Source organism: Aegilops tauschii, chromosome 2 (genome assembly GCF_002575655.3).
Source record: "Aegilops tauschii subsp. strangulata cultivar AL8/78 chromosome 2, Aet v6.0, whole genome shotgun sequence".
NCBI lineage: Eukaryota > Viridiplantae > Streptophyta > Magnoliopsida > Poales > Poaceae > Aegilops > Aegilops tauschii.
In genome coordinates, this window is record NC_053036.3 from 542,313,828 (window position 1) to 542,333,483 (window position 19,656).

The 19,656-nt window shown below is 47.4% G+C and overlaps 1 long non-coding RNA gene across 1 annotated transcript; it reads left to right on the plus strand.

The window, feature by feature from the left end:
• Positions 1-16,209: 16,209 nt before the first annotated feature.
• On the plus strand, positions 16,210-19,342 carry LOC123497143 (uncharacterized). Its single transcript, XR_006670579.2, has 3 exons — positions 16,210-16,699; positions 16,799-16,896; positions 19,101-19,342. It is a non-coding gene; the product is annotated as an uncharacterized lncRNA (long non-coding RNA).
• Positions 19,343-19,656: the final 314 nt, after the last annotated feature.

The window sequence follows — 19,656 nt, forward strand, 5'->3', positions numbered from 1 at the left end:
CTACTGTCGGCGTTCTGGGAATGGGGGTCCCCAGACTTGCCTGCCTGCGGCCCACGGCATGGCTAACCTAGCGGGCCGTATGGCCCATCTTCATCAACAAGGCAATCAAGACCTTCGCGAGGGGCCAAGCCTCGCGAGGCGGACGATGCAAGACCTCCTCCAGAGTGGCCTAGCCAAGCAGGCTCGCGAGGAGCGGAGATATCAAGGCGGGGCAGACCTCACAAGGCCCTCGTGACGTGAGCCATGACGACCGATACCAGGCGGGCGCCAGGGTGCGCAGCGTCCTTGTTTCCTCTTTGATGCTAAAGAGGCAGGCGCAGGCGCGGAGTACCGAGGCATCAAGCAAAGGTTTCCATATAAGTGCAACGAGACCTAGACCAACAGGACGGCCAGGCGGAGGTCACCATGGAGCCCAAGACGGCGTCATCATCAGAGCCTTTAGCAGGCGAAGACCACTTTTGTCAGGATAGTTTGTACTAGCTGTCCCCTTTCAAATTTGCCCGCCGTTGTTGGCTCCCTTCCCGCTCAATATTTGGGGAGAGGACCAGGGCCTATATATATATGTAGAGCTAGCCACCACAGTAGAGGCAATCTGATCCAGAGGCATCTCGCTCACACACCACAAGAACACCTCAACCTCAGGAGGCTGTTCTTCCCCTTGTACTGTTTATCCCCAGCCCAAGAGGCAATCCACCACCACACACTGGAGTAGGCTATTACACCACAACGGTGGCCCGAACCAGTATAAATCTCGTGTCTTTCTGTGTTTTGAGTTCGTTGAGTTCGCCCGCGAGATCTTAGTGAGCTAGGGCGTGGATCGGTAGGAGGGAAAGAACTTCGCGCGCACCCCAGAGTTCGAACCTTAAGGGTTTTGCCGGAACCTGAGATCCGACAAACTCAACTCGCAGTGGATCATCATCAAAGCTGATATACACTTCTGTGATGCTATTGAACACAATGGCATCATCTACGCGATCGACAAAGCAGATGGCACCACATATTGCTGGGGCGGCGCGTGTAAGTTGTTTCATTCTCATGTTAATGATGACGCCATGACACTGTTTGAACTTTTTGTGATGATTGGCATATCCCTGTTTGAGCAGAATTTGAGTAGAACTATGGCAATGTATTAGAGACGCCGTAAATCAGCTATATTTGGAATGAGTTAATTCATGCGATTGTGATCATGTCATTAGAGCCAATTTGTACTCCTGAATAATCAAACGGTTAGGAATATATGGATATTCTCCTTATTTTACAGTAATCTATATACTACTACTAAATATGAGTGTGTATCAATGGCCATGTTAGTTTCCTCATTTTCATGATGTAGAAATATGCACCACACTGTTGGTTTCATCTAACCATACATTAGGGAAGTAAATGTGCATATGGAGAACTCTATATTTGGAAGTAGTGAAATCCTGTAATGCTTACCATGTGTACATACCTATATTCGCCCTTCAGCAATCAATGGCTAGAATAATATCCTCACAAAATTTTTGCCCACAGAACACGAGTATATAACAATGCATGGTCTGTTAGTTACCTTGAAGAATTTGTTTGTGAGGACAGAACATGATTACATAACATGCATGACATGGTAGTTTCTTGTGAAGAAGATAACATGAGTATAACCATGCATGGCACTTTTATATTTTTGAACCCAGTATACATTTCCCTGTATTTTCCTCCCAGTTCCAACAGGGACATATCAATGCTGTTTCTTGCATTATCCTACTCATACTCTGAACAATGCTGATCTTACATTAACAATGCCTGTCCTTTTTGATATGATGCAGTGTCCTTACAGTTACTGCCCTTTGTAATCACACCACCTTTGCCAAAAACAGGGAAGCACAACTAGTTCCTCGCTCGATCAGACGACGGCAAAAGACTGATGATCATTCGGACACATGAGCCGGAAAAGTTATATTGCAAAAACCCTAATGTATACAAGCACCGTGAAATACGTGAGTATCCGAACAGTGGCTGTTACGTCTACGAGCAGGATACCAGCTTGTTGGGGCCTTCAGGATTTTTTAGTTGGAGGTGGGTAAACAGCCTTGGTTCACACTCTCTGTTTCTCGGACTCAAATATCCGAGTAACCAGGAGATCACCGTTGGCAAGGACCTTGATGGCAGAGAGGCTCTGTTTGCTATGGAAAATTGTGTCTACACGGCGAGCCCTAGGAGTTCGGGAGCAAACTCCCCTGATTGTCAACGATACAGCCTGCAGCCAAAAGAAGGTGAGAATGACAAAGGCATCCAGATTAACTTTGATCCTTGGATGTCTCAATTACGACAGGCAGTGATATGGTTCAAGCCTTCAGGTTGATAGGTAATTGGGTTGTTGCGTCGAAAGGGTGGAGTACTGGTGTCTCCGGATCATTGGTCGCTGAAGCGGGGGTGCAAATTATGATGGTGTTGGATCATCTCTTCGAATGACTTTGTTGTCTTTGCTGCTTGTTCTGGATGGGTAGTTCTTTCTTTTGTTATGCATATTCCTTGTCATTTGGTCATCCTCGTCTATGTCACTCTTACTATGTAATAGTTGCCTCTGTTTAGAATGTCATTCTCGTCTGGATCACGAGATTCTGAGCGCTGCAGATGGGTGCGTTTTGGTGGTGTAGCAAGACTTCTTATGAACTATCATATCTTGCTGTTTATGTCAGTAGTAGTCACTAGTCAGTGTTTGAATGTTGTATATATCGTTGTTTCGAACTGTTTATTGTCTCGAACTACTGGTGGGCTAAATGAGGGCATCACCATTCTCAAGTGTTTAGAGTGTATCTCCTTTTTTCAAGTTATATAATTTGAGCTCAGTGTCTTTTCGATGATGTACACTTGTTTGGGCCAGTGAGGTGTCATTGAATATGGGCCGAGTAGTAACGCAATGCCAAACAGGTCAATTATGATTCTCAGGCCAGGCTCTCAAAAGATCCTAAAAAAAGGCCGGGCTCTCCAAAAAAGAAAGAATAAGGACTCTTAGGCCGACATGTGGGCGCCACTGGTGTTTTCGTGTGCTTGCGCGCCGAGAGCATATTGGCACGTGTTCGAAATTCAAGCTACCTTTTCATCCCCAATCTCCCACCCCTCCCCCACCTCTGGAATCTCGATTCCTACTCCAGTTCCCCCAAATCCCCCTCCTGTACTCCCTGTACTCAAGCTCACTATCATGTCGCCGGTCAACGCAGATCTCAGAGCCGGAGATCCTGAGGTTCGTCCTGCCTTCGGTCGCCGCGTGCTGTCGCTCAACAGTGGCATGGCGGCGCTTGATGACCAGTTTGCCGACAAAGTGCTGATGGTAACCATCAACGGCGACCAGCCTCCCGTCTCGCCGGACGACCTTGTCAAAGCTCTTGGCATTGCGCACGGCATCCAAATAACTGACTTGCTCGTTGAAGTCTGTCCGCCACCGGCTGATTTCTTCGTCAGGTTTCGAACAACTTTCGGCTGCAGTCGTGTGTTCGAATCTTCCTGGCGTTTGTTCTGCGATGGCGTGCTGGTGAGCTTTGATCGGTGGCACCCAGGATGGGGCTCGGTGCCCTTTGAGCTTGAGTTTTTAACAAAGCTTACCTTCCACGACATGCCTCGACGTTCTTGGAACAGTGAGTCCATGAATGAGCTTATCAACGACCTTGGAGGTGAGCTTGTAAGTATGTTTGTTCCTCCAGATAGCTGGGCTCTAACGGTTATGGCATGGATGAAGAAGCCGTCCACCATACCGAAGGTGATTGGTGTTGAGATACCAGTGTAGGAACCGGGGTTGTACTATTCATCGCCACCAAGGCCGGCGCGGACCACGTTAGGGATGTACCTGTATTGAGTGTTCGTGCATATCGAAGAAGTGGTCAATCCATCAATCAAAGTCCTGCCGCCGCCGCTGGTGCTAGGGTCCATCGACGACGTCCATTACAGGAGTCAACGTCAGACTTTCCCCGTGTTGCTCGGAACGATGGATGGCACAGGGCCTACTCCATCGTGCGGCGGAGGCCACCGCTTCTTTGGGAGAAGAGGCAGGGCTGGCTGCATGGATGTGCTCTAATTTGAGGTAACAACTGAATCTTGTCAGATACTAGTTAAATCCGAGCTATGGGTGTGAAGCACTGATGTGCCAGTACATTTGATTGTGACCTGTTCTAATTTTGTACCTGAACTGTTTTTAGAAAGGGATGTACGTCAACTTAATGTGCTAGCAGAACTTATTGTGTTGTCTGTCTGTTTTCTTGGCACAACATTCAAGATATTTCTCTGTCATTGATAAAGATGATGAACCGTTATGTAAGAGTTCGTTGGTTTCAACATAGCCCTACCCGTAGCGATCCACTGCATCCATCCTGATTGTGCCGCCTGCGTGAAATTTTGGTATGCAAGTTCAGTGTGCTATGATGTTCTATATGATTGTGTCAACTATATAAGTTTTTACTGAGCATGAGCAATGCATATGGCTGAAAGATGTATTTACGAGCATCGACCGATGGGTCTCTCTCTCTCTCACACACACACGCACAAGTGGGACCCGTTGAATTATTTCTTTTCTCGTGACAACTTTTAATTAGGTTCCACTGTAATCTAACTTTTTTCTTAAGTTATTAATTGAGCTCGGTGACTTCAAAAGGTTGTACAGAAGCCTTGTTTGGGCCTTTCCGGCGTCGCTGAATGTGGGCTGAGTAGCCATGTTAGGTTGTACTGTACTACACAGGACTTTCTTTTCAACATCAGCAATGCAACCGGGCCGACAGTTGTACACAATATCCGGGTCAACTTGTTATTCTCCGCCCCGCTAGGCTGCAAACTTTCCTAGGACGTATGCATTAGGCTTAACAAGAAAATGGACTTTAAGAAATATAAATGGGATGTAATTATAATAACTGGGCAGTAACTATAAAAAAATGCACGAAACGCGTAATTAGTTTAAAAAATATATTATTTTTGGAATTTGAAAATTTTAATTTCATTACTTGTTGCGCGCGCAATATTCCGTTGGATTTTAACGTAATACAACTTTATTTTGAAATTATATTTAATCTTACTAGAAATTTCGGAAAAATATTTCGGATCCCATAAAAATGTGGGAATTTTTTTTGAATTCTGTTTTGAGCGGTTGGTTGAAATTATTAATCGTTGTCCTAGCTAGAAAATGGGATGTACTTTTAACAAACTGTAAATGGGCTGTAGTAAATTCCATTAGAATTAAAAAATGGGCTGTACATTCTTACAAATCGCAAATGGGCTATATGTTCTCTGCCACACACTTGTGGGCCTTCTAAGTTGACGCGTCCCCTAAAAAACTAAGTTGACGCGTATGCAAGGCTTTGTCAACAACACACAGTTCTGGCAGCTGTGGCCGTCAGATGTCCATCCAACGGATGTCGTGCTTCTTCTTCAACCTCGGATATTCTTGCATCAGCAGCCCAAAAAATGATTCCTCCCCCTGACATCTAGGGCGCACCGTTTCGGAGGCAAACCTGTGGGCCTACTAAGTTGACGCGTACCAAGGGCTTTGTCAACTTAGTCAATATAAACGATTCTAGCTGCATGACCGTACGATGTCCATCCAACGGCCGTAGTGCTTCTTCAACCTCTTGTCTTCTTGCTCCAGCCGCCCAAAGCAGCGCCGGTCGTGCCGCGTGCTCCTGCCTCCTGTGGCCGGCTGTGATGCCGCGGAGGCCTCGCCGCCCCCTACTACTCCCACCGCTGGCTAGGCCATCCCTCTACTCACCCATACCCCCTGTTATTCTACGGTGACGGCAGCCTCACACCGCAGCCGAACCAGTGAACCGTCGTACTCCTCTCCGCGCGGGCTTCCACTGCCGCGTCTTCCCCGGCTCCGCGTCGTCCCCTTCCTAGGCATCGCCGTCGTCCACCGCTCTGGTGCTCTCGGCGCAGCATGGTCAACGTGGTCAAGGAACGGCTTCCATCGGACGTGGACTGTACGTGGAGAGGCTGACAGCTGGGTCCACGGCCGCAGCAAGGAAGTGCCTCCTTATTACGCGGAAAATAATGATTCCTCCACCTGACAGCAGGGACCCATCGAACGGGCCACCGTATTTCGCAAAAAAAACGTTTCCCCCTGACTGCTGGGACCCACCGGACGGGCCACTGTATTTCGCGAAAAAATGTTCCCCCCACTGTCAGCTCAGACCCACCGAAAGTGCCTCCTTATTATGCACAAAAAAATGAATACTCCCCCTGCTAGTTGGGACCCACCTTGGTGGGAGGCTGACTTGTGGGCCTACTAAGTTGACGGGGACGGAGTGCTTTGTCAACTTAGTCAATATGAACGATTCTAGCTCCAGTGACCGTACGATGTCCATCCAACGGCCGTAGTGCTTCTTCAACCTCTGGTCTTCTTGCTCCAGCCGCCCAAAGCAGCGCCGGTCGTGCCGCATGCTCCTGCCTCCCGTGGCCGGCTGTGCTGCCGCGGAGGCCACACCGCCCCCTACTATTCCCACCGCTGGCCAGGCCATCCCTCTACTCACCCACACCCCCTGTTATTCTGCGGCGACGACAGCCTCACACCACAGCGAACCAGTGAACCCTAGTACTCCTCTACACGTGGGCATCCACTGCCACGTCTTCCCCTGCCCCGCGTCGTCCCCTTCCTAGGCCTCGCCGTCGTCCACCGCCCTGGTGCTCTCGGCGCGGCGTGGTCAACGTGGTCAAGGAACGGCTTCCATCGGACGTGGACTGTACGTGGAGAGGCTGATAGCTGCGTCCACGACCGCAGCAAGGAAGTGTCTCCTTATTACGCGCAAAATAATTATTCCTCCACCTGACAGCGGGGACCCACCGGACGGGCCACCGTATTTCGCAAAAAAAACATATCCCCCTGACTGCTGGGACCCACCAGCAACATCTTTGCATGCAAGGAAATGCGTCCGGGCAAAAAAAAACGATTCGCCCCCTGACTGCTAGGACCCACCAGCTACATCTTCGCACGCAAGGAAGTGCCTGACAGTCGGGACCCACCTGGTCGAAGCGTACGTAGCGTTGTCATTCTGGTCGCGAACGTGTACGTACATACTGGTCAATGTAGAGGCGCGCACGTGTCATAGTAGAGGCGCGCACGTAGCATGTACACGTACGTACAACGGCCAGGGTGTAAGAAAGTAAATACGGCCACGTACGTACATACGGGCGGGGTCTCAAACGCCTACTCGCGCGTACGTACGGCCAGGGCTCGTGTACATGGCTGGGTCGGAACGGAGGAACAGCGTCGTCGTCGTGTTCATGGGGAGCCAACCGGCTGGGTCGGAACGGAATGCGTGGTCGTGTTCATCGGGAGGGCTTGGACGGAACAGCCGATGGAAACGAGGCCTGGCATACCGCAGAACGGAGGAGATGGCCTTGTGTTCGACCGACCACGTTCAAAACGGGATCCTGTTCATCGGGAGGGGTCTGGCGTACCGCAAAACGGAGGAAACGGACCTCCTACGGTCGAAACGGGGGTCCTGTTGATCGGGAGGGGTGTGGCGTACCGCAAAACGGAGGAAACAGACTTGTGTTGGAGCGCTACGGTCGAAACGGGGGTCCTGTTCATCGGGAGGGGTGTGGCGTACCGCAAAACGGGACTCCACGGGATACTGTTCATCTCCACTGTCGACCCCCTCCAGCCTCCACGGGCTACTGTTCATCCACCGTCGACCTCCTCTAGCCTCCACCTGCGACTGTTCATCCACGGGCTCCTGTTCATCCAGCCTCCACCGCGCGCTACTCCACCGACTACTGTTCAACCAGCCCTCTCCACGGGCTCCTGTTCAACCACCCCTCCACGGGCTACTGTTCATCCAGCCCTCCACCGTCTACTGTTCATCCAGCCCTCCACGGGGTGGTCCTCTTCATCCAGACCTCCATGGGGTCCTGTTCATCCAGCCCCAACCGGCTCGATCGATCGGGGTCCTGTTCATCTAGAGGCACACCACGGGGTCCTGTTCATCCACCCCCACCGGGAACTGTTCATGCAAACCCCCCCAGCAACGCTCACTGTTCATCCAGAGGCAGCATCGATCGGCTTCAGTTAGCAGCAGTAGCGAAGGAATCGCTCGTTTGGGTTCAGTTAACAGCCATCGATCGATCGCTCGGGTTCAGTAACACGTAGCCTGCAATGCAATCGCTCGGGTTTAGTTAGAGCCCAAAGCCTCGCACCCACGCGCGTGCGTGTACGAGAGAAACGTGCATCGCTCGGCCCCAACCACCCACCGTAACCGGGAACACCCCGATATTTTCCTCGCCCTCGCTTCTACCACGGTTTTTCCATCATGGACGGCCCAAAGAATGTCATGCAGCTGCATCTCCGGCCCACCCAGGACGAAAAGCCCATTTTCTGTCATGATTTTTTGTCATAGAAGTAGGACCCCACCACATTTGTGATGATACCATGTTTTGTCACAATTATTGTCATAGAAGTGTCATAAGTATGACAGAAAAAAATTCGTTCGGCCCAAAATGTCACGGATGTGTCTTTTTTTTGTAGTGGTGGCTCCGTATATGGACGAACACAAGAATTTTCTACGCTTCAAACACCCGGAGCAGTCTGACGACTGGATTACACATGAACAAACGGGGACTTTCACCGGCTGGTTGCAGACATGTGCCATGCATGACGCCGCTATTGAAGATGACCTGTACTTGCTGTCCCAGGTACCATCTTCGAATATAATGACTTTCAAAGGGTACGAGATAAAGGGGAATACATTTTACACGATCGCCCAAGATAAGAAGAGCACCAACCAAAACAGTGGTGTCCGCTTTGATGCAGCAACCAAGATGGGAAAGGAAATATATTATGGTTACATAGAGGAAAATATGGGAACTTGACTATGGACGTGGTTTGAAGGTCCCTTTGTTTCGGTGCAAATGGGTCAATATGACACTAGGCGGGGTAACAGAAGACCCACAGTATGGAATGACAACAGTGGATCTCAACAATCTTGCGTATGCAGACGAACCATTCGTCCTAGCCAATGATGTGGCATAGGTTTTCTATGTGAATGACATGTCTACCAAGCCTAGAAAAAGAAAACATAAGGAAGCGAATGCATCATACGATGTGCCAAAGTGCCACATAGTTCTTTCTAGGAAAAGAAACATCGTGGGAGTGGATGACAAGACAGACATGTCAGAAGATTATGAAAAGTTTGATGAAATTGCTCCATTCACAGTGAATATTGACCCGAGCATCCAGTTAAATGATGAAGATTGTCCATGGTTATGGTGCAAAGGGACACACGCGAAGAAAAAGTTTCACACCCAAAGATCTGGGATGTGATCGGCTTCACTGTCATCACTTTCTTCTATGTTTCACACCCAGGAGGGAATCTTTGTAATAGTTAGGGTACTTATGTGTTTTGTCATTTGAAACGCGAAGAAATTTTATGTGCAAACAAATTCTTTCATGCATTTACTGATTTTTTTCAGCTAAATGACCCTGAAATTGAAAAACACTTCAAATGAACTCCGAAAAGGTTGAAAGTTGGCATGGTATAATAATTTCACCCACATAGCATGTGCAAAAAATTAGAGAGGGTTACGGCAAAAACTGGATGAACTTCGTGTACAAAATGGACAATCTCTTTCGAAGGATCAGGGTTTCCGACGAAAACTCATCTGTTACAAAGGCATTTCATTTTTTAAATAACCTAAGTATTACCAAATTGAATATAATGATAAAACACACTAATATTAAACATAGGAAAAAAGAATCAGTGAAAAATCTATTTTTAAAATTATGTTATTCACAAACTAGTGATTCACACAAATTTGAAATAATTCAAAATTTAAACTATTCAAATTTGAAAACTACCGGCACTAACAAAAAGTTTGTAATTTTTTGCACCTAAAGAAAAAATATTCACAAAGAAAATCTAAATACAGCAAAACACAACTCAGAAATAAATAAAGCAGAAAAGAAAAAAACTAAATGAAAAAAAGCCCGCCTACTGGGCCACAGCGGCCTGCATAGGACTAGAAACCCAACCACTAGTTGGGCCAGGATGCAGGCCCGCCAGCCCAGCAGGCCCAACAGGGCATCGCAGCAGAGGTAGGCCAAGAAGGCCTGCTTTAGAGAGGAGCTGGAGACAACAGCGACGGCGGGGCTTATAAGCAGGTGCGAGCGCCCCTCGGATTGCGAGGTGGGACTAAACTTCTGGGCCCCTCGCCTGGCAGCGCTCCACCTTTAGTACCGGGTCGTGGCTCCAACCGGTACTAAAGGGGGGGTCTTTAGTACCGGTTGGAGCCACCACCCGGTACTAAAGGTGTGCCCTTCCCGCCGCTCCGCCTGGCCAAAACAGGCCTTTAGTACCGGTTGGTGGCTGCAACCGGTACTAAAGGTCAATCCTATATATACAACACTTCGAAAAATTTCAGTTTCTCATCTCCCACTTCTCCTCTCTGCTTCGACATCACCGCCGCCCCATCCCGCACCGTCGCCGTCCCCGCCGCGCGTCATCGTCGTCGTTGTCCCCATCGCCGCCGCCCCCGTCCCCGTTGACGCCCCGGCCCGTCGTCGCCGTCCCCGTCGTCGTCGTCTTGCCGCCGCCCCGTCACCGTTGCCTCCCCTATCGCCGCCCCCATCGGCTCTCCGCGCCCTGGCCCGTCGCCCCGCTGTAAGAACCCCAGCCGCCATGCATATGGCCGGCCGCCCCCAAGCCCGGCCACACGCGCGCGCACACACACACACACTTAGATGTGTTTTTTCTATTTTTAGTTTTTATTTTAAGTTTTTAGTTTTTTCTGTTTTCTGTTTTTATATATAAAGGTTTTATAGATGAATTAATTAATTAGATTAGATTAATGTCAAATGTCAATAAAGGTTTTAGATGAATTAATTAATTAGATTATTGTCAAATGTTAGATGAAATTAGCTAGATATATTAATGTTAGATGAATTATTTTTTTATACTTTTAGTTCGATGAATTAGATATATTAATTAATGTTAGATGAATTAGCTAGCTAGATATATATATAAGAAATCATTTAAAAAATGTTACGTTTGCATATAATATTTGTTCTCGACAATGCCCGGCCCGCATCCTCGCCGTCGACCCGTTCGCGACGACGTCCTACTTCAGAGGACCCATGTCCGGGACTGGGCTCCGCCGGGCTGGCACTGGGAGGTGCTACCTTCAGGGGCTTGCCGCTTGGTGAGGAACCCGGCCCCGGGTCCCGTCGTCGACCCTGAGCTCCTTTGGTGGCGTTCGCGTGGACCACGTTCGGTGCAGAGGAAGCCGGCCCCGCCGGAGGTGGTGCGTCGCCAAGTCAGGGAGGAGGACGAGCACGTTCGTCGCTACATGGCTGCTATGGACGTCAGGTTCTCCAATACCTGGCAGGTTCTTTGGGGAGATTATCGGAGCTATGATCCTGTGATGGTTCCTTCTCTTTGGATGTCCACCGCCCGCGCCTCAGGAACCGCGAGTGGCCTAGATTCTTCTGTTGTATTCGATCTTTATTAGCTAGCTAGATAGTGATGTATTCGGTATATAATATTCGAGATGATGTATTCAAGATTATATATATTATTCGAGACGATGTATTCGAGATTATGTACTATGATTCAGTTTTTACTTATTGATTGCGTGCATGCATTGTAATTTGAATACTAAATTGTTTTACATTTCTTCTGGATTAGTTAAATAAAAGCTATGGCGGACAATACCGGCAGAGAGGGAGAAGAGGCCCTGTTCGAGATCATACGCTCCCCTCGTAGGCCAGATGATCAGAATGAATAAGATGACGGCTCCCAATATCTGAACAATACCGGAGGGGTGATGATATGATATTCGATCGCGACGACCGAATTGTTGAAGTCATGAACTATGATTATGATGACGCCGAAAATGTTGATCTTGAAATAACAGAGACCGGCGAGGTATATTTATATAAGCAGGCATCTGGTGATCATCACATGTTTTTAATGATTTGAAGATATATTAACGAATCGATCTTTCTTCTTTCAGCCCTCCGGATCGAGCAAATCTTCTAAACGCAGTAGGACAGTGCGAGGCCCGGGCAAAAAGTTGAAGGAGGGCGTAAAGTACAACATCAATGCCATCAGAACTGATGTCGAACCACTAGCGCCTAAGAACATTGCGAACAAGTTCGTTCGTCAGTGCAGAGTTCTTGTGAAGGACCAACTCCTGATCTCCCTTCAAGAATGGAAAGAGCCAGCAAAGAAACGTCTAGATCTTACTTTTGTCGACGACAGAGCAAAATCTCTGCTTTGGGAAACATTTCACCCTACCAGATCATTTCACAGATGCAGATGTGCAGAAAGTCAAGGACGCTGCTCTTAGGAAGATGGCAGTTGCATTCAACAACCATAAGAAAACTGTATGGGCCAACTACGTCAAAGGAGGAAAGAAGACTCAAGAATTCAAGGGAACACTGGAGAAGCAAAGAGAACACTGGCCCGCTTTTGTGAAATTCAAGGAATCAAAATTATCTAAGGAACGGTCAAGAAAAAACAAGGCCAATGCCGCAAGAAAGGAGCCGTTCCATAGGCTGGGGCCAGGTGGCTACGCGGTGGCAATGCCTAAGTGGGATAAGTCTGAGCAAGAGATGCTGGATGCAGAGGTCACTCTAGTTACTAAGAGCTGGCCCCCCCAGGTGCAGAACTTGGTTCTATGCGCATGGGGGGCGTTGGATCCGAAGACAGACCAGGTTTCGAAGAAGGCATGTCTTAAAGGAGCCGATGATAAGTTACTTGATGCAATAGAAGATGCTCGAAAGGGGGTGTTCACGCCCAACAGAGAGAACGACGAGCTTACGTGTGCCCTGGGAAATCCTGAACACCCGGAAAGAACACGAGGCAAGGGCGTTGTTCCGTGGTATGAGGGCTTTTCGGACTGGAACGCCGACTACAGAAGCCGTGCGATAAGGAAGAAGCTGGAGGAGGAGCAGAGGAAGTAGGAAGAAGAACGCCTTCAAGGCCTAGAATCAGCGCACGCGGACTTGGGACTCAAATTCCAGCGGCAGCAGCAGCAGATCGACTCACTTAGCCAGGAAAGGGGGTCTTAGCAGCGGCGGCAGCTAGCGGATGATCCAACATTGGATAGCACGGTCCCATCCATGCCGAGAAGCAGCGTGGGTTCCGCCCCGGGCGACGCACTGCTGGATAGATACCCTGTGGATGACATCATGGAGAACACTAACTATGAGCTACACTTCAAAGTGAAGAACATATCCATGAAGGTGGCAGACGCCATTGCTTATACAAATCCCCCCGAAGCAACCTTCCATTGCAACCCGATTCCAGCCGGCTATGCTCGTGCCATGGTTGATGAGGTGGTGGACCAATATTCGGGGCTAGAGCTTGACATTCCTGGAGGTGACGAGGAGCACACACTGGGAGAGGCCATACATTGTATCATCCTATGGAGAAAGGATTGCGTCATCTTTCGAAGGCCACCGACACCGCGTCAGCCGACTCCTCCTCGAAGTCCGCCACTGCGTCAGCAGACTCCCGCTCCTCCAAGTCCACCAACGCATCAGGCCACTCCTCCTCCTCCAAGTCCGGCACAGCGTCAGGCCACTCCTCCTGCTTCAAGTCCAGCACAGCGTTAGGCCACTCCTTCTGCTTCAAGTCCGACACCGCGTCTGGCCACTCCTCCTGCTCCAACTCAGCCACGTCAGCCATCTCCGCCGCCTCAGCAATCGCGGAAGAGAGCCGCCGCAGCTATGGTGCGTAGCGGTACAAGTCGAGGTAGTACAGGAGGTACATGTGGAGGCAAGCGATTTCAATATGTTCCAAGCCTCGGTCCTATTCCTCAGAGGCCTTACGACACGACCGACAAGCAAAACACAGCCATAGTGAAGGCCCAAGTGGACGCCCATTTTGGACCGAAACCCGTACCGCCGCCAAAGGAGAAAGTGCCTGAGAAAGTCGTTGACCACTTTATTCATATGGCAAAAAAACGAGTTCCCAAGCCTGTTGACTCAGACTATGAGCGCCAAATTAGGAAGGCACATCGAGCACGACTACAGAAGGAGTCGAGCTCGAGCTCGAGCCAAGCAGTTGGCAGAAAATGCGGGAAAACCGTTCCCCAGCTGGGAGAACAGGCGGCGCAATCGATCCCCCCGCTTGTTGTACCAACACATGAGAGTACCGGTGCCAGTCAGCTGGTAATAACCGGCGAGCATAGAAGGCATGCTAAAATGCTCGGTATCACTGTTGGACAACTCCTCAAGATCGAGCCCATGTCTCCGCTTAGAGAGGAGGACATAAAACGGAAATATATCTGCGGCGAACCTTTGGTCAAGCCTGAGGAGGTCGAGAACCTCCCAACGAGAATGTATGAATTGCATCAATGGTACATGGAAATTTGCAAGGCCCACAATCGAGAGTCCCTCATGGTGAAAGTCAAGGAAGAGGATTACTTCCATGAGACATCTCTGACTATTGAGTATACAGAACTGTTTCAGTTATTCAATTATGACGCACTCGACAAATCTATCGTCAGTTGCTATTGTGTGTAAGTGATTTCTTTCTGTAATTTAAGTCTCAGGCTAGCTGTAGTGCTCTCGTTGATCATTACCTGTAATTATCCTCACTATATTCTTTTCTGTGGTATTATGCAGGATGAAGATGTCCGAAATGAGAAAAGCTGGACGCTATGGCATTGGGTTCATTGACCCAAATACCATTAATGGAGAGACATGGTAATATGAATATTATAAACAAGAACTAGAGAGAAACATGCTAGAGTTCTTGAAGCGCCTCAATACCAATGCAGATATACTACTTCCTTACAACTTCGAGTGAGTCACACTGTCTTGTACTATAAATTCTGTTTTTGCTTACTAGCTAGATGTTAATAAGTGTATAGGGTTTAGGGTTAGTTGATGAGTGTTATGCACATGCCCGCTTAATTTATACATGCAAACGTATGCGCATGTAGGTACCACTGGATCTTGTTAGACATTCAAGTTGAAGAAGGAAAAGTTGAAGTACTGGACTCACTGCTTAAAAAACCTAAAGGGTACTCAATCGTGAAGGGGATAGTCAACAGGTAATTTCAATCATTATATATATGTCCTGATATCAACTAATTAATAACTTCTTTATTCATTTTCTTTGCCGGCGGGCCGGCAGGGCTTGGCAAAAGTTCATCAAAGACGTTCCAGGCCCGTTCAGAGAAAATCTGTATTGGTATCGACCCACAGCAATTAATTAAGTAGTACTAGCTAGCTAGCTACCAATCTCTTTAATTCTAGTTTCAATACCATTGATTATCATGCTTGATTAACTATTATCTGATTGAACTCTATTCTCGTACAGGCCATGAAGCAGGAGCCAGGGAATGATTTATGTGCATACTACGTTTGCGAGAACATTCGCATGATGACGTCCGAAAGGAGCACATCTGATAGACAGCTATGGGTACGTTTGACAGAACACTATACACAATTTTTACATCATTATCGATATCTCATCATTATCGATATCTAGTCACACAACTAATACATGCATATTGATCTCCTTCTTAACAGTTCAATGAGGTGCGGGAGAAGCTCCTACCAATGTATCGCGTAAGAGCAATTGTAGAGGAAATAGCGGGATTTTTGCTCGACCAGGTCATAGATCCCACAGGAGAATTCCATTAATTACCCGCTACCGCAGTAATGCCTCCATGTAGGAGAAATTGTATATACCAAATTGTATATATATACGTACATGTGTATGTGTGAATGGTGGTGCGAGACATTCGATGATATATATATGATCGGTTCTACGAGAAATTCTATTTATATATATGCATAGCGTGTACAATATGTAGTATCGTAAAATACCAGCAAACGAAAAAGAATTAAATGAAAAACACAAAATTAAAGGAAAAAGAAACCCTGAACCCAAAACCCCCCAAACCTTTTAGATACCGGTTGATGTTTCCAACCTGTACTAAAGGGCTCCCCGCCCCCGGCGCAGGCTCGTGCCACGTGGTGGCCCTTTAGCGGCAGTTTGTGCAGAACCGGCACTAAAGGGTGGGGGCTAAAACTAAAGGGGGGGACCTTTAGTCCCCACCCTTTAGTGCCGGTTACAGAACAGGCACTAAAGGCCCTTAGTGTTAGTAGTAGCGAGGTCAAAAAAACACGCTACTAGTAGGGAATAGTAGTAGCGCGGGTACAGAAGACCACGCTACTACTAAGAGGTTTCCACCATACCTCTTCAGACAGGAAGTAGTAGTAGCGTGGGGTGTATAACCCGCGCTACTACCAAGTACTAGCAGTAGCCCGTGATGTACACCCCGCGCTACTACTTTGGGTAGACCGGGTCAGCCGGTGGGCAATCCTCCACCCCATGCTACCACTATCACACAAGTCTTCCCGTATCCCCATCCCACGCAAAAACAATCCCCATCCCGATCCCACGCTGGTGCGGCGCCTCCATCCCAATCCCCATCCCGATCTCCTTCCCCACCTCCACCTCTAGACGACCCCGACGGCCAGATCACGCCGGAGCCTGCGGTCCTCCTCCACCTTCAACTCCTCTCCTCTCCGGTTGCGCCGCCACCCTGTTCGTGGTCGAGCCGCGGCGAGCAGCAGAGGACCGCCGCTGGCTCGTCCACAACCAATCGGCGAGCAGCAGAGCAGAGGACCCCATAGCTGCCTACCGTGCCAAGCTCCCTCCCTCCTCGTGAACGAAGCCCTACCCCACGGCCATGGCTAGGTTTGTGCAGTTTTTGCCCATCTCATCTGGTGAGTTCCCTTTCATCCAAGAAGAAGCTCCTGCAGATCCTTCTACCTCCGGTCTCCCTCTGACCTAAGTGTTTTTGGTTTTGTGGCCGACGTGTCCAGTGTGCAGGTCCCTTCTCTGAGAGGGTGCTGCTCACGCTGGAGGAGAAGGAGGTGCCCTACGAGATGAAGCTCATCGACGTCAGCAACAAGCCCGACTGGTCCGTCCGCCCCTCTCCGAGCGCCCCCCCCCCCCCCCCCCCCCCCCCCCCCCCCACTAGAATTTCAGTTTCAGGCTCAGTCAGAAAAATACGCCCACTAGAATTTCAGTTTCACGCCACTAAAATTCCTTAAATCGGCTGGTTCGCTTTGGGTGAAGTAGAGCAGCGTGGGACTAGGGATTTTATTGTGGTCGCCATGGGCGATGCCTGTGCGTGGCTTACATGCCTACTGTGATGTGACAGATTTGGTTTATCTAGTGCAGAATGTGTGGCCGTGGAATTGGGTGTACATGGATAATGTTTTGGAACTAGTAGAAATTCTATGAAAAAGAGCTAGAAATTCTCTTGGTTTTCTTCTGCACAAGGGGTTCAGTATTTCGACCAAAAAAAGATTCAGAAATTCTCTTGATTTTCTTCTGCACAAGGGGTTCAGTATTTCGACAAAAAAAAGATTCAGAAATTCTCTTGGTTTGTTCTACACAAGGGTAAATCATTGTTTTGAGCCAATTCTCCAGCGATTTTGCTTGAATCGTTACTAGTTGGTTTGTGTCGGGACTAAAAGTTGTTACCATAAGGTAGTTCAAGATTAAATCCAGAGACATAGTTAAATATCTCTCTGGCAAATTTGGTAAAAAAAATACTAGAAAACCTCTCGGTTCACTGCTGCACAGGGGGTTCAGCATTTCGGTAAAAAAGAACTAGAAATTCTCATGGTTTACTTATGCACAAGAGTTCAGTATTTCGATCTTGTTCCATAGAAACAGATTTACAGGATGAGTTTTGAGTGTGATAAATGGACTACATCTTGAAGGTGATTTACCCAATGCACTTGCACTATCCAGGTAGAAGCTCCGAAGAATTGGAGATTTAGAACTAACTAACAATAGCTAATAGTGTGATTAAAATGCTTGATTTGAGTTTTTTGGGCAAATGTGACAAAATGAATTGCCAACTATTGCAGCTTCTTGGGCATTAAAGTATTACAGACGTTATTCTGCAACAGTGAGTGCAGCGCCGTACGTTAGCACCAGGACACGTCGCTAGAGGATTTCCCGATGATGCAAATTCATCATTTTGCATTTGATTGGCATTGGAGAAATCCAAAAGCTACCACAAAGCTTCTCTGCATGCATAAGTGAGCACTGTACCCGCTCTCTAACACAAACTTATATTTTGAAGTCTTAAAACATGTCTAGGAAACTGTTCTGAGATATTGTATTGTTAAAAAGAATAAGATACCTCACTTCAATTGAATCTATAAGCTGTAAGATAAATTTGGTGATAATGTATCGGTCTTCTATTCCCTTCATTTTGCTAGCTTATGCGGGGCTTTATCTATGTACATGTGCATGTTGGGATAGGTTGATATGCTAGGTTGCTTTTTGCTAGGTTGATACTGGACAGTATCCTGGCCTACTTTTTGCTAGGTTGCAAGCTCAAAGCCATTAGACGTAATCCCCAATGGAACATATGGCCGAAGGGTTGCATTTAACTAGGTTGTGACACTAGATTATCTTTTCTAAATACTAGGTTGTGAGACTAGATGTATTGCCAACATGATTGGTGTCATGCGATACAAGGACACGTCAACTACCTATTTACACTTGGTGCTAAAGGCAATAGCTTAGCAAAATAAGTTACTGTGTTGATTAACGTTTGGTTTTTTCCCTCTTTTTCATCTGAATAGCATTGCCGTAGATATCCATTTTAGATAACATGTTTGAAAATTTGAAATTTTCCAAGTTACTATATAGTGACAATGTATTTTTTTGTTAAGAGGTTTTAAGGGTTAATTCTTTTTCTGAAAGTTATCCTTTTATCTAAACTAAATGGTTTTCGTCTTAGATGAAACAATGTGTTTACTGTACCAAGAAGGGGATGTATGCATTGTTTCTATATCCAAATTAGCCAAATTGTAATTTCTTATATGGAGGCTCTTTGCAATACATCTTGGGGCAGCGTGCAAAATTTATGCTGGACTCGTGAGTCGGTGCGGCAAAGCATGCATGTTGCTTCTAGTTTTATTGTTAACCATGCTATTGTCCAAACTCCTTTTTATTCTGCTCATATGATATTGCTTATCTTTTGTTTTCTGTCCCGATGCCTCATGTATTTACAGTAGAAATGTTCTAAATTTAGTGCTTCTTGAACATGTCCAGGGCAATGGATAAAGTCTAGATGCTAAGTTGACTTTTTTCCTGCAGATTTGCTTATCGTGAAGACGCTTGCAAGGATGCAGCGGGAGCAGATCATTTGGAGAGATAGGATGCGACAAATTGGTCTTTCTATGCATTTTGGTTTGCTTGTAACCGTGTTTGCACTAGCTGGGAATAAGTGACTTGGCAAGAACTGTAGGTGTCTGGATATGCTCTAATGCTCCTGGTTTACTATAAATCTTGGATTTGTAATGATGTGTAATGCATAAAATGGAATTTGGGGATTTTAATTTTTTTAATTCGTAATTAGTTAGTAGTAGCGTGGGGAAAAACCATGCGCTACTAGTATCCTAGATACTAGTAGTGTGTGTTACTATAGGAGCGCTACTAGTATCCCAGATAGTAGTAGCATGTGTTACAATAGAAGCACTACTAGTATTTTAGTAGTAGTGTGGGCTTACCCGCGCTACTACTAACTTTTAGCTGTAGCGCGATAGTAGTAGCGTGGGAACCCGTGCTATTACTAGCCAGTTTTCCAACGCAACTAGTAGCCTTTTTCCTAGTAGTGTATCTATCACTTTGGAACTAATTTTCATGTGTTGCT